The 12860-nt window shown below is 44.0% G+C and overlaps 1 protein-coding gene across 10 annotated transcripts in view; it reads left to right on the top strand.

Moving 5' to 3' along the window:
* Positions 1-11367: 11367 nt before the first annotated feature.
* Positions 11368-12860, top strand: part of sec31a (SEC31 homolog A, COPII coat complex component) — a 117849-nt gene continuing 116356 nt past the window's right edge. For all 10 annotated transcript variants that reach the window (XM_068038188.1, XM_068038205.1, XM_068038231.1 and 7 more), the window contains exon 1: positions 11368-11508. The gene's annotated coding sequence lies outside the window, so the exon portion shown is untranslated. The remainder of the gene's footprint in view (positions 11509-12860) is intronic.

Raw genomic sequence — 12860 nt, 5'->3', positions numbered from 1 at the left:
GATCACCTCTCATTCTTCTAAACTTCAGAGTATAAAGGCCCAGTCTATTTAATCTTTCCTCATAGGACAATCCCTCCATCCCAGGAATTAGTTTGGTGAGCCTTCGCTGCACTCCTTCTATGGCAAGTATATCTTTCCTTAGGTAAGGAGACCAAAACTGCACACAATACTTCAGGTGTGGCCTCACCAAGGCTCTATATAATTGCAGTAAGACATCTTTACTGCTATACTCAAATCCTCTTGTAATGAAGGTCAACAAACCATGCCTTCTTAATTACTTGCTGTACCTGCATGTTAGCTTGCAGTGACGGATGAACAAGGACACCCAAGTCCCTTTGAAATTCAACACTCACCATTTAAGAAATACTCTGTATTTCTGTTTTTCCTACCAAAGTGGATAACGTCACATTTCTCTACATTGTATTCCATCTGTCAAATTTTTGCCCACTCGCTTCGCCTCTCCAAATCCCCTTGAAGCGTGTTTGCATCCTCCTCACAACTCACACTTCCATCTAGTTTTGTGTTATCTGCAAACTTGGAAATATTACATTTAATCCCCACATCCAAATCATTGATATACATTGTGAATAGCTGGGGCCCAAGCACTGATCCTTGTAGTACCCCACTAGTCACAGCCTGCCAATCCGAAAATGGCCCATTCATTCGTACTCTCTGTTGAACCTTCACTCAATCCCCCATCAACTTCCTGGGCGTCACCCCGACCAGAAACTTAACTGGACCAGCCACATAAATACCGTGGCTACTAGTGCAAATAAGATGCTGACTATTTTGTAGCAAGTGACTCACCACCTCACTCCCACAAGCCTTTCCACCCCCTAAAAGGCATTGGTCAGGAATGTGATGAAGCATTGTCCACCTGCCTGGATGAGCACAATCCAGGACAAAGCAGCCTGCTTGATCAGCACCTCATCCTCCAGCACCTTAGCCCATCTATATCCCACCAGCATCAATTGGACAGTGAGCCCAGAGGTGGCCAATTTGGAGGCTGTCTCTTGGTTTAATTGCTGAACTGGTCCCACTGCCGGCAAATGCGGGCTCGGGATCCTCAGTTGGGGTCCCAAAACTCGTGGTAAAATTCAGCCCATTATTTCACTGAGCACATGGTAAATCTATGATCCTACAAGCCTACTGTCATTCATCAAGTGTGATGGATGAGTGGGACTCGATGTGAGTTAGGATACAGATACCAGAGTTTTGGGTGAACTCAAGTTTACAGAGGATGGGTAGGTGAGAGACCTGCCAGACAACCATTGGTATAGTCAAGTCTAGGTAACAAAACAATGGATGAGGGTTTCAGAAACAGATGGGGAGAGGCGGGGATGGAGACGGACAATGCGACGGAGGTGGAAGTAGGTTGTCTTGTGATGTGGACATGGGATTGGAAGCTCAGCTCAAATAGGATGGCGAGGTTGCAAACATAGGATTACCTCACTGCTGTGGCTCAATATTGACCTTTTAATGCATCTCAACATTTGATTTTCTTTACTCACTGCCACCGAGCATTATACATCCTTGGAATATGTATACATCTATGTAATCTAGTAAAGAATGGGAATATGTGTCTCGGTGTGTGTGATCATCCCGCCTCTAATAATATAGAAGGTAATGTGATTGTGTAATCTTGCAGCACTTGCATCTCTCTGGTCCTTGGTAACATATGATGCAATGCCTGGATGAGTGCAGCTCCAACAACACTCAGGAAGCTCAACACCATCCAGAACAAAGCAGCTTGATTGGCAGCCCATGCACTACCTTCAACATTCACTCCCACCGCCACTGACACACAGTGGCAGCAGTGTGTACCATCTACAAAGTGCACTGCAGCAACTCACTGAGGCTACTTCAACAGCACCTGCCAAACCCGCGACCTCTACCACCTAAGACAAGGGCAGCAGATGCATGGGAACATCACCACCTGCAGGTTCCCCTCCAAGCTGCACACCGTCCTGACTTGGAACTATATCACTGGGTCAAAATCCTGGAACTTTCTTCCTAAGAGAGGGAGGGGAGGGGAGAAGAGGGTATACTTACACCACATGGACTGCAGCAGTTCAAGAAGGCAGCTCACCATCACCTTCTCAAGGGCAATTAGGGTTGGCCAATAAATGCTGGCCTAGGCAGTGACGCCCACATACTGTGAAAGCGTTTTAAAAGGCATGCTTTATTCCCATTGTGTGAAATATTAAATGCTTGATACTCTGCGAATGAAATTGTGCATGCTCCAGGTTTAAGTCATTATGCAAGCTACTTTGTCCTTGAAAAACAATGCTGTAACCAATCACTGAGTCCATTTGCAGTTACATTCTTGTACGTAGTTCCTCATAGTTATCTTCCATTGGGGAGAACTATTTCTAGCTTACTCCAATTTATATCCTGAATTAAAGGGTGGGGGGGGGGGAGGGGCTCTGGAAATTGATGTCCAAGGGTTTAGAATACAACTGGATACAAAATTATGTATTAATTCTTGCTAATTCCAGGGCCAATTATGAATCATCAAGGTCAGGAATGTCAGTGGCAGGACAGTGTTTCCACTTTTTAGCAGTCCCAGTATCAAGAACTTAGCTCTACTGTGCCTCAACTCCAAATGCAGAACAACCCTCACTTCACTGTGTTTTTTTTTCAATTCCCTATATCAGTCACCTTCATGAATTCAGTAAGGACCTGTTAAATCTTACTTCCTTATTTTTAAAAAATCTAACCGCAATATTGGAGACGACACACAAAAATAATCCAGTGATTATGTCACTAATTCTGTGATGTTGACAAATGATTCAGTTATATTCCAATACAGTATATACATAGAGTGTACAGCACAGTAACAGGCCATTCAGCCCAACTGGTCTATGCTGGCATTTATATTCCACAGGATCTTCCTCCCACCAGTCTTCATTTAACCCTATGAGTATATCCTTCTATTCCTTTCTCCCTCATGTGCTTCCCCTTATATGTATCTATGCTAATTTTCTCAACTATTTGTGGTGGTAGCACATTTCACATGCTGACCACTCTTTGGGTAAAGAAGTTTCAACAACAACTTATATTTACATAGTACCTTTAATGTAAAACAATGTCCCAAGGCACTTCATGTCCTCTGTGAGCCTTTACACTTAAACTTGATCCATAATGGGTGTAGAATACAGAAAATGCTAGATATTCATCAGTTGGTTTTTCTGATTTCTGGTATGTGCATCCAATTAGTGCCTGGTCTTGGGTTGAATCATTAACAAAACCCCTTATTATTGTGAAATAGTGCTATAGATTTGCAGAGTTGCATTCCGAACTCGATTTAAAATTCATTGCATATAAACAAGTACAGTAGCAAAAGGATGGTATTTTCACAAATAAATTATGGGGGGTAGGAGTTGTAAGTTATATTGTTCTTTCCTCTCCTCAGGCATGTAAACTGGTTCCAAACCTCTGTCGAAGCTGGTCCAGAGCTAGTCACTAGATGAAAGAACAGTCGCCCTGACTGATTGACCCTCCCTCTGGAGACATGCCCAGTTGCGTCCCCTCAACACCTCCAATGAAACAATTAAGATTGGGAGCTTGCAACTGCAAATTCACACAATGGCACAGTATATTCATGCTTCACCATGCCACCCCAATATTGTTTTAGGAAAAACACACTGATTGTTAATCTTGTTTCTTGGCATTATTTGTGATAGAAGCAGAGCCCCGTCTTGTTTCAAATCATAAAATCTCTGCATTACATCTTTCTCATGAAATTTCAGATGGACCAATATATAGTTAATTTAAAATAAATCTGTTAACTGCTTCCTAAAAAAAAGATCCCATGGCACAACTTCGAAGAACAGGGGAGTTATCCCTGGTATCCTAGCCAATATTTATCCCTCAGCCAACATCACAAAAACAGATTATATCATTATCATCCTATATGACAGTGACAAAGGTAAACTTTCCCTCCTAGTTCTTCTGAACCTGTCCGCAGTCTTTGACACGGTTGACCACACCATCCCCCTCCAATATCTCTCCACTGTCATCTAGCTGCGTGGGACTGCTCTCACCTGGTCCCATTCTTATCTATCTGATCGTAGCAATTGTTTCTATTCCTGCTCCCACACCTCTAGTGTCCCCCAAGGATCTATCCTTGGTCCCCTCTTATTACTCATCTACATGCTGCCCTCAGCGAGATCATCCAAAAGCACATCATTAGTTTTCACATGTATACTGACGACACTTAGCTCTACCTCATCACCACTTATGTCAACTCCATTATTGCTAAATTATCAGACTGCTCATCTGACATCCAGTACTGGGATGAGCAGAAATCTGTTCCAATTAAATATAGGGAAGACTGAAGCTATTGTTTTTGATCCCCACTCCAAACTCCTTTCCCTAACCACCAAATGCATTCCTGTCCTTGGCAACAGTCTGAGATTAAGCCAGTCTGTTTGCAACCTTGGTGTCACATTTGACAGATGAACATCCGACCTCATATTCGTGCCATCATCACTAAGGCGTTGCCTGACTTCACCCTGTCTCAGTTCATCTGCTGCTGAAACCCTTATTCATGCCTTCATTACCTCTAGACTTGACTATTCCAACACACTCCTGGCTGGTCTCTCACATTCTACTCTCCATAAACTTGCGGTCATCCAAAACTCTGCTGCCCGTGTCTTAATTCACATTAAGTCCTGTTCCTCAATCACCCCTGTGCTCGCTGACCTACATTGGCTCCCAATCAAGCAATGTCTTTATTTTAAAATTCCTCATCCTTGTTTTCAAATCCGTCCATGGCCCCGCCTCACCCCTCCCTATCTCTGTAATCTCATTCAGCCCTACAACCCTGCAAGATATCTGTGTTCCTCTAATTCTGGCCTCTTATGCATCCCTGATTTTAATCGCCCCACCATTGGTGGCAACTACTTCAGTTGCCTAGGCCCCAAGCTCTGGAATATCCTCTGCTTCTCCACCTCACTTTCCTCCTTTAAGACATTCCTTAAAACCTATCTCATTGAGCAAGCTTTTGGTCATCTGAGCTAATATCTCCTTATGTGGCTTGGTGTCATACTTTATTTTATAATGCTCCTGTGAAGCGCCTTGAGATGTTTTATTACATTAAAGGCGCTACGTAAATATAAGTTGTTGTTATCACTTTGCTGTTTATGGCAGCTTGCAGTGTGCAAATTGGTTGCCTGGTTTCCTACATTACAACAGTGACTACACTTCAAAAGTATTTCATTGGCTGTCAAGTGCTTTGAGAAGTTCGACGGTGATGAAAAGCGCTATATAAGTGCAAGTCTTTCTTTCTTTTGACTTTTTGTAGGGGAAATACACAGTGGCGCGGTGGTTAGCACCGCAGCCTCACAGCTCCAGTGACCCGGGTTCAGTTCTGGGTACTGCCTGTGTGGAGTTTGCAAGTTCTCCCTGTGACTGCGTGAGTTTCAGACGGGTGCTCCGGTTTCCTCCCACAGCCAAAGACTTGCAGGTTGATTGGTAAATTGGCCGTTGTAAATTGCCCCTAGTATAGGTAGGTGGTAGGAGAATTGAGGGAAGGTGGGGAAGTGGTAGGGAATATGGGATTAATGTAGGATTAGTATAAATGGGTGGTTGTTAGTTGGCACAGACTCAGTGGGCTGAAGGGCCTGTTTCAGTGCTGTATCTCTCTGTGACTAAATATGTTATAGCAATCCACATAAACGGGTCGATAGATATGCCTGAGCATAAAACTGATGTTGCAAATTTGCTGTCTGTTGCAGAAACCAGGTAACTTTAATTTCCATGGGAAGTTGAAGATCTACCCCAGGGTTGTCTAACATATGGCCCACAGGCCAGAATCCAGCACGCCAAAGGTTTCCATCCGGCCCGTGGATGCAAACTGTACCCGGGGTCGTCCCTCATCCTCCCTGGGGACTGTTACTGGAGATGGGAAATTTCCCATTGTTGTCTTCTTGCAGAGTGGCCTTTTTAACAACACCATGCTGTCAGTTTCACAGCTGCTGAAGCAGGCACGTGCTTCCCACCTTCGGACAGATTTGGGGTTTTCCGACTTTTTTTAAAAGCCCGCCGGAAAACCCCGAATCTGTCCAAAAACTGACAGTGCAATGTTTTTAAACAAACTGACCAACCACAAGGCTGCTATGCTGAGCGCCCCCGCTCAGTGGAACTGTCAGAGCGAGGGGGAGAGATGAGATAGGACGGGGGGGTGGGGGAGGGGAAACGCCGAGAGTGAGGATGACGCGCGGCGGGAAGGGGAACAACAGGGCAACAGTGGGGGGGGGGGGGGGGGAACACGGAGAGAGAGAGTCAGAGATCAAGATCACTCCTGACAGATGGATATCTATCCAGAATACTCTGCATCATTACATCAAGTTTGCAAACTACTGATGCAAGCAAAAACTATGCCAGGTATGTCACTAAATCAGTTTTCAATATGGTGATGAGAAAGTAAGTCAATAAATTAGTCTTCTCATTTAAAGCTTCTTCACAAAAATGCACATTTGTTGTTTTTATTAGTAAAATAAATTTTTAATGCCTTTATCTTTCGAAATTTTCTCACCGCACCACCCCAGGCTTTTTTTCCCTTGGTTTCATTGGATTTATATGATGTTTGTAGATGCATAAATAGTCTCAAAGATTTGTTCCTGAGACTAAACTATTTGACATGCAAGTCAGATATCAAAACAAAACAGAGCCATCTAGGTTTTACCTGAAATGAAAATTGGTCTAAAACAAATTGCCTGCTTTTGGAGACATGAGAGAATAATGTAACATACCTTCATTTGAAAATTAATCATAAAGCTCCCTTAAATTAATGATTTTGACGGAACCATATCTTTTTTCTCCTCAGTTTAAAACAGTGTGCCTTTAAGACTCTTCTCAGCCAGCTAAGCTTTTAGTTTCTCCTCGCCCTTTCCGATGCCCCTCTGAACAGTCAGCCTCAAGAGGTCCTGGCCGTCGGCAGCTATCTCCCAGTTGTCTGTGTCGATGTCGACCATCTTCATATCTTGCTTGCAGGAGTCCTTGTAGTGGAGGGATGGACAGCCAGCAGGTTGTAACCCAGTGGCCAGTTCACCATACAGAAAGCCTTTGGGTATATGTCCATTATCCATCCAACGAAAGTGGCCGAACCATCGCAGACACCGCAAGAGATGCTGAGGATATGGTCTGAGACAGCAAAGGTGGGAACTGCTCAGCCTTTTCTTCTGCCTGGTGTAAGTTGACCAGGTTTCTCTATTGTAGAGGTGTGCAGTGAGAACGCAGGCTTCATAGACTCTCAGTTTAGTGTTGTCTGTCAAGTTGCTGTAGCTCCATGCTCTCTTACTCAGCTTGGATATAACGGCTGCAGCTTTTGCAATCCGCATGTTGATTTCAGATTCAAGTGACAGATTGCTGGTGATTGTGGAACCTAAACATGTGAACCTATCAACAACCCCCAGCATGACAATATCAATGCTGATTAATGGCGGTATGGCAATGTCCTGGACCATGACCGCACATCATCACATCATCCTGAGTTAGATTTGTATTGCTGTTCCTTTACTGTCACTCGGTCAAAAACCTGGAACTCCCTTCCTAACAGAGTGTGGGTGTATCTACACCAGATGGACTGCAGCAGTTCAAGAAGGCAGCTCACCCCCACCTTCTCAAGGGCAATTAGAATGGGCAACAAATACTGACCTTGCTAGCGATGCCCACATCTCATGAAATAATAAAAAAAAAGACATCCTTCTTCCTGATGCTGATGGTCAAACCAAACTCTTTGCATGCATGAGAGAGTCTGTCCATTTGCTGCTGAAGGTTTTCCTCGGTATGGAATGCTAGTGCGGCATCAACATGGAGCAACTCTCTGATGAAGACTTGGTGTACTTTTGTCTTGGATCTCAGGCGGGCAAGGATGAACAGTTTTCTGTCAGTTCTGGAATGTAAGTAGACACCCGCTGTAGATGAACTGAAGGTATATGACAGCAGCAAAGAGAAGAATATGCTAAATAGTGTCTGCGCCAGAACGCAACCCTGTTTGACCCCACTAAGGATCATAGTGTTCTGACATAGCTGACCTTACCCCTCATGCTGCCATGGATGGAGGAGATCAAACTGAGCAGCTTTGGCGGGCAGCCAAAGTTTTTCAGCAACTTAAATGGACCTCCTCTGCTCATATGATCGAATGCCTTGGTGAGGTCGATGAAAGCAATATATAGTGGTCTCCTTTGTTCATGGCATTTCTCTTGCAGCTGCTGGACTGAGAAAATCATGTCGATTGTGGATTTTCCAATTCTGAAACCATACTGGGATTCGGGATAGATGTGTTCCGCCAAGATCTGCAGTCTGACCAGGGTAATATGAGCAAATACTTTTCCCACAATGCTCAGCAGGAAGATGCCTCGATAGTTGTTGCAATTATTGTGGTCACCCTTATTCCTGTACAAGGTAACAATCTTTGCATCACGCGTATCCTGAGGCACTGCCCCTTTCCTCCAGCAGAGATAGAGAAGTCTGTGCAGATGCTGGGCGAGTACTGTTTTCCCATGCTTGATGAGTTCAAGCGGTATAGCATCATTACCTGGAGCTTTGCCAATGGCAAGCGACCCAATAGCTTTGCTAAGCTCCTCCACAGTGGGTTCAGTATCTAGCTCTTCCATAACAGGCAGGCTCTCTATGGTGACTAGAGCTTCCTTGTTGATGTTGTTTTCCCTGGAGTACAACTCAAGGTAGTGTTCCACCCATTTCTCCACCTGTTTATTGCAAACAGTCATGTCCTCCCCTACGTTTGCTTTCAATTGAGCTGTTTTCTTTGCTGATGGATCTGTTGCCTTTTTGAGCCCATCACACGATGCCCCTGGTGTTCCCTGTGTCGGAGGACATCTGGATATTCTGTCAAAGTTGTAACCAGTGCCTAGCAGTCAGTTGGTCATTATTTTGAGCATCTCTTAGTGCATTCAGAGTCTTCTCACCTGGATCTCTTGTAATTAATGAGAGCGGATTGCTTGACTTCACTAACAGGTTCCATTACAGTGATGTTAGCCTCAGTCAGTCAATGTTTTTCCATTCTTACTTCCATATTGTAAATGGGTTTTTAAAAAATTCATTCTTGGGATGTGGGCGTCGCTGGCCAGGCCAGCATTTATTGCCCATCCCTAATTGCCTTTGAGAAGGTGGCAGTGAGCTGCCAATTGAGTGGCTTGCTAGGCCATTTCAGAGGGCATGTAAGAGTCCACCACATTGCTGTGGGTCTGGAGTCACATGTAGGCCAGACCAGGTAAGGACAGCAGATTTTCTTCCCTAAAGGACTTTAGTGAACCAGATGGGTTTTTCCAACAATCAACAATGGTTTCATGGCCATCATTAGACTAGCTTTTTTTTTAAAATTCCAGACTTTATTAATTGAATTCAAATTCCACCTTCTGCTGTGGTGGGATTTGAACCCATGTTCCCAGAGCAATACTCTGGGTCTCTGGGTTACTAGTCCAGTGATAATACCACTACACCACCACCACCCCTTGGTGTCTCAAAGTTTTTCCATTTCACATCTGCACTCTGTGTATGAATGCTGGACAGCGCCCATTCGATGGAGTCAATTATCAACAGAAAATGCAACCCCTTAGCATCAGCAGGCTTTTTGACTGTCCGATTCTGGCTTCCCCTCCATCCATGCACAAATATTTTACCAGCAGGAGTCACTGGATAGCAATTAAGAGCATTCTGACTGATTTTGCTCCCTCATTGGACTTGGGGCACTGAGGACAATTATAGTACCCCTGGATAAGCTAACACAACGCAGACTGAGAACTGAAAATTGAATCTCTGACAGTACACTAACCAGTGCTTTTACTCATTAATAAATGTAGGACAGATTTTTTTAACTGACTGTGGGAACCTGTGTTTGCACTACAGACTTAACTCATAATCCTTTGTAAAATTATTTTATGAAAGGCAATCATTGGTACAATCTTTAGTATAATCTGGTGTTGAATTTTCAATCATCCAACATGATTGTTCTCCTTAGAGCAGAGAATGTTAATGGGATGTTTAATAGAGGTTATGAGGGGTTTGATAGAATAAATAAGGAGAAACTGTTTCCACTGGCATGTCAGTTGGTAATCAGAGGACATTGAACTGCAGATGATGAAAATTCTTTTTACATAGCGAGTTGTTATGATCTGCCATGCACTTCCTGAAAGTGTGGTGGAAGCAGATTCATTAGTAACTATTAAAAGGGAATTGGATATATATTTGAAAAGAAAAAGATTGTAAGGCTATGGGAAAAGAGCAACCAGTGGAATTAATTGATATTTCTTTCAAAGAGCTGGCACAGGCACAATGGGCCGAAGACCCCCTTCCGGGCTGTATGATTCTATGATTCTTTTTCTTGCAGCTTTTGGCCTGTTAACCTTTTTTGGATAGATGTTCATTTTTACTGGGTTCAGCACATGAAAAGAAGATTGGGGTAGGAGGATCACACATTCATAACAGAAACTACACGATGTTTCTTCCATTTAAAGGAAAATTAAAAGGAAAATTGGGTCAGTTCTGTTAGATGTTGTGCAATCTTCCCACCCAATCTCTCTCACTGTGTTGTGCATGTGTAACATTTTATGGCCAGGCACTAGAGATGAATATGTACTGCTGGTCTCCATCTTCTTTCTCTAGCATTGTGGTCAATATGCAGCTCCTTAAACAAAGTTGCACATCTAACAGTCTGAGCTGTAAGCTGCATGTGATGTGACTCTTGCCCACTGTAGTGTACCCCTGAAGTCAATCAGCAGTATCAAATAGGAGCTGCCACAAACTTGTAGTAACAAGACTGTTCCCTTACTGATAAGCTATCTAATGGTTTAGCTGATTTATTGAATGCCAGTTTATTTTTATGGGCCAGTGTGGGCTATACTAACAATTACCTGTTCCATTGAAAGCACCCACTCTCTCCAACAACAATGAATGTGGTCTGGGCCTTCGGTCTTTTACAAGATTATGATTGAGTAGCATAAGAGTTATTGCAGTTTAAGTTAGGCCAAAGTGTTTATGCCAGGAACACATGAACAATGCCTGGGTATACATTCTTCATTTCAGAAAAGAGTTGCAAAATACCAGGGTGAAGTTGCAAGAGAAAAGAGAAGAAAACCTTTCAAGTTGCCTAAGGACATCTTTTCTGGACATTTCTGTCCCTTAATGTGCAATGTAATCATTTAACCGGGCTTGTTGGAGTGTATTTGATGGGACATTAGTACCACATTGTGATTGATCTATTACTGTGTTACATTATTCAGTGTGCTGGTGATGGTTGCCTGTCTATGACTGGTTTACAGTTCTTTCTGCCCTTTGCCTTGCTGGGTGTGTTAGCTGTAGTGAAGGTTGTCTCCTCGCTGTGTGATGCAGCGATGTTGGGCGGACTCTGCAGTCTGAGGAAGCGGAAGTGTTGCTGTAATCTGCTTTGGCTGCCACGTTGGTGGAGACGTGGACTTGTGGCACCGGCGGCGACAGGAGGAGCCGCAGCGGAGAGACAGACATACAGAACCGGAGGCGGAGGTGAGCGGGGCCGGGAGTCAGCAGCTGGGGGTCGGGGCCGAGAGTCAGCAGCTGGGGGCCAGGGCCGGTCCGTCGGAGCCTCTCCTCAGCTCTGGGCCTCGGCACCCGGTTAAATCCCTCCCAGCTGAGAGAGGAGGGAACGGCAGGAAAGCAGAAGCTGGCCGGGCCGCAAATTGTGCACGAAATGGATTTTATATTTTCTTTTATTGGGAGCTGCTCGGACATTTCTGGAGTCTGGCCTTTAAACTTCTTCTTTTCTCCGCTTCTTTTGCATTGGATCCAACTTTCTGTGAGCTGTAATCTCTGCTCCTTGACTTCACCAGTCTGTCTCCTGGTTTCAGTGTTTCATTTTGGTTTATGTTGACGTCCTCTCTGTATAAATATTGTCGTCAGTGGGTTACTCACTGTATACAATCTGTCACTATTACTTTGACTGCATCTATCCTGTCTTGTCTCTATCTAGTATAGGGGTTTGTAAGTTCTGCATCATTTCACTTCCATTAGTTCAGAGATGGATGTTGGCCTCTTCTCCCCTGTTTTCAGATACTGCTATTTATGTCCAGCTGCGTACAGGCACTTGGAGTTTTAATGCTCCATCCAAAAGGTTGCACCTTTGACTATGCAGTACTGCACTGAAGTGCTCAAATGCTGCAGTAGGGCTTCAATAGGCCAGCCATGGCTCAGTTGGTGTCATTCTCGCTTCTTCCAAAGGTTCTGGGCTCAAGTCCCACAGCAGGACTTCAGCACAAAAATCAAGGCTGATACTGCAGTGGTGCTGTCTTTCAGATGAGATGTTAAACCAAGGCCCTGTCTGCCCCCTTGGGTGGATGTAAAAGATCCCATGACGTTATTTTGAAGAAAAGCAGAGGAGTTATCCCCGGTGTCTTTGCCAATGTTTATCCCTCAATCAGCAACACAAAAACAGATTATCTGGTCAGTATCATATTGTTTGTGGGAGCTTGTTGTGCACTAATTGGCTGCTGTGTCTCCTACATCGTAACAGTGACTACACGGCAAACAGTACTTAATTGGCTGTAAAGCATTTTGGGACGTCCGGTGTTCGTGAAAGGCACTATATAAACACAAGTCTGTCTTTTCCTCTCACTCAGGCAAATAGGTGTGATGATTTGACAGATCAGTAGATGAACTTGCATTTCTCAGGATGGAGGGAACAGTGCATGTTGCAAATCCATGAAAATTACTTACAACAGCCCTTTATTGTTAAATATTTCTTTGTTTGCCCCAAAAAAATGGTAGTGAAATTGAATCTTAATACTGAATTCAATATAGTACATCACAAGTGCAGACCCGTAGCACTGCCTGTCTAGGTGTCAGCTCTGGCTCAGTGATAG

The sequence above is a fragment of the Heterodontus francisci genome, chromosome 1 (genome assembly GCF_036365525.1).
Source record: "Heterodontus francisci isolate sHetFra1 chromosome 1, sHetFra1.hap1, whole genome shotgun sequence".
Classification (NCBI taxonomy): domain Eukaryota; kingdom Metazoa; phylum Chordata; class Chondrichthyes; order Heterodontiformes; family Heterodontidae; genus Heterodontus; species Heterodontus francisci.
Note: the sequence above shows the minus strand (reverse complement) of the source record. Positions and strands in the feature narration are given on the sequence as shown.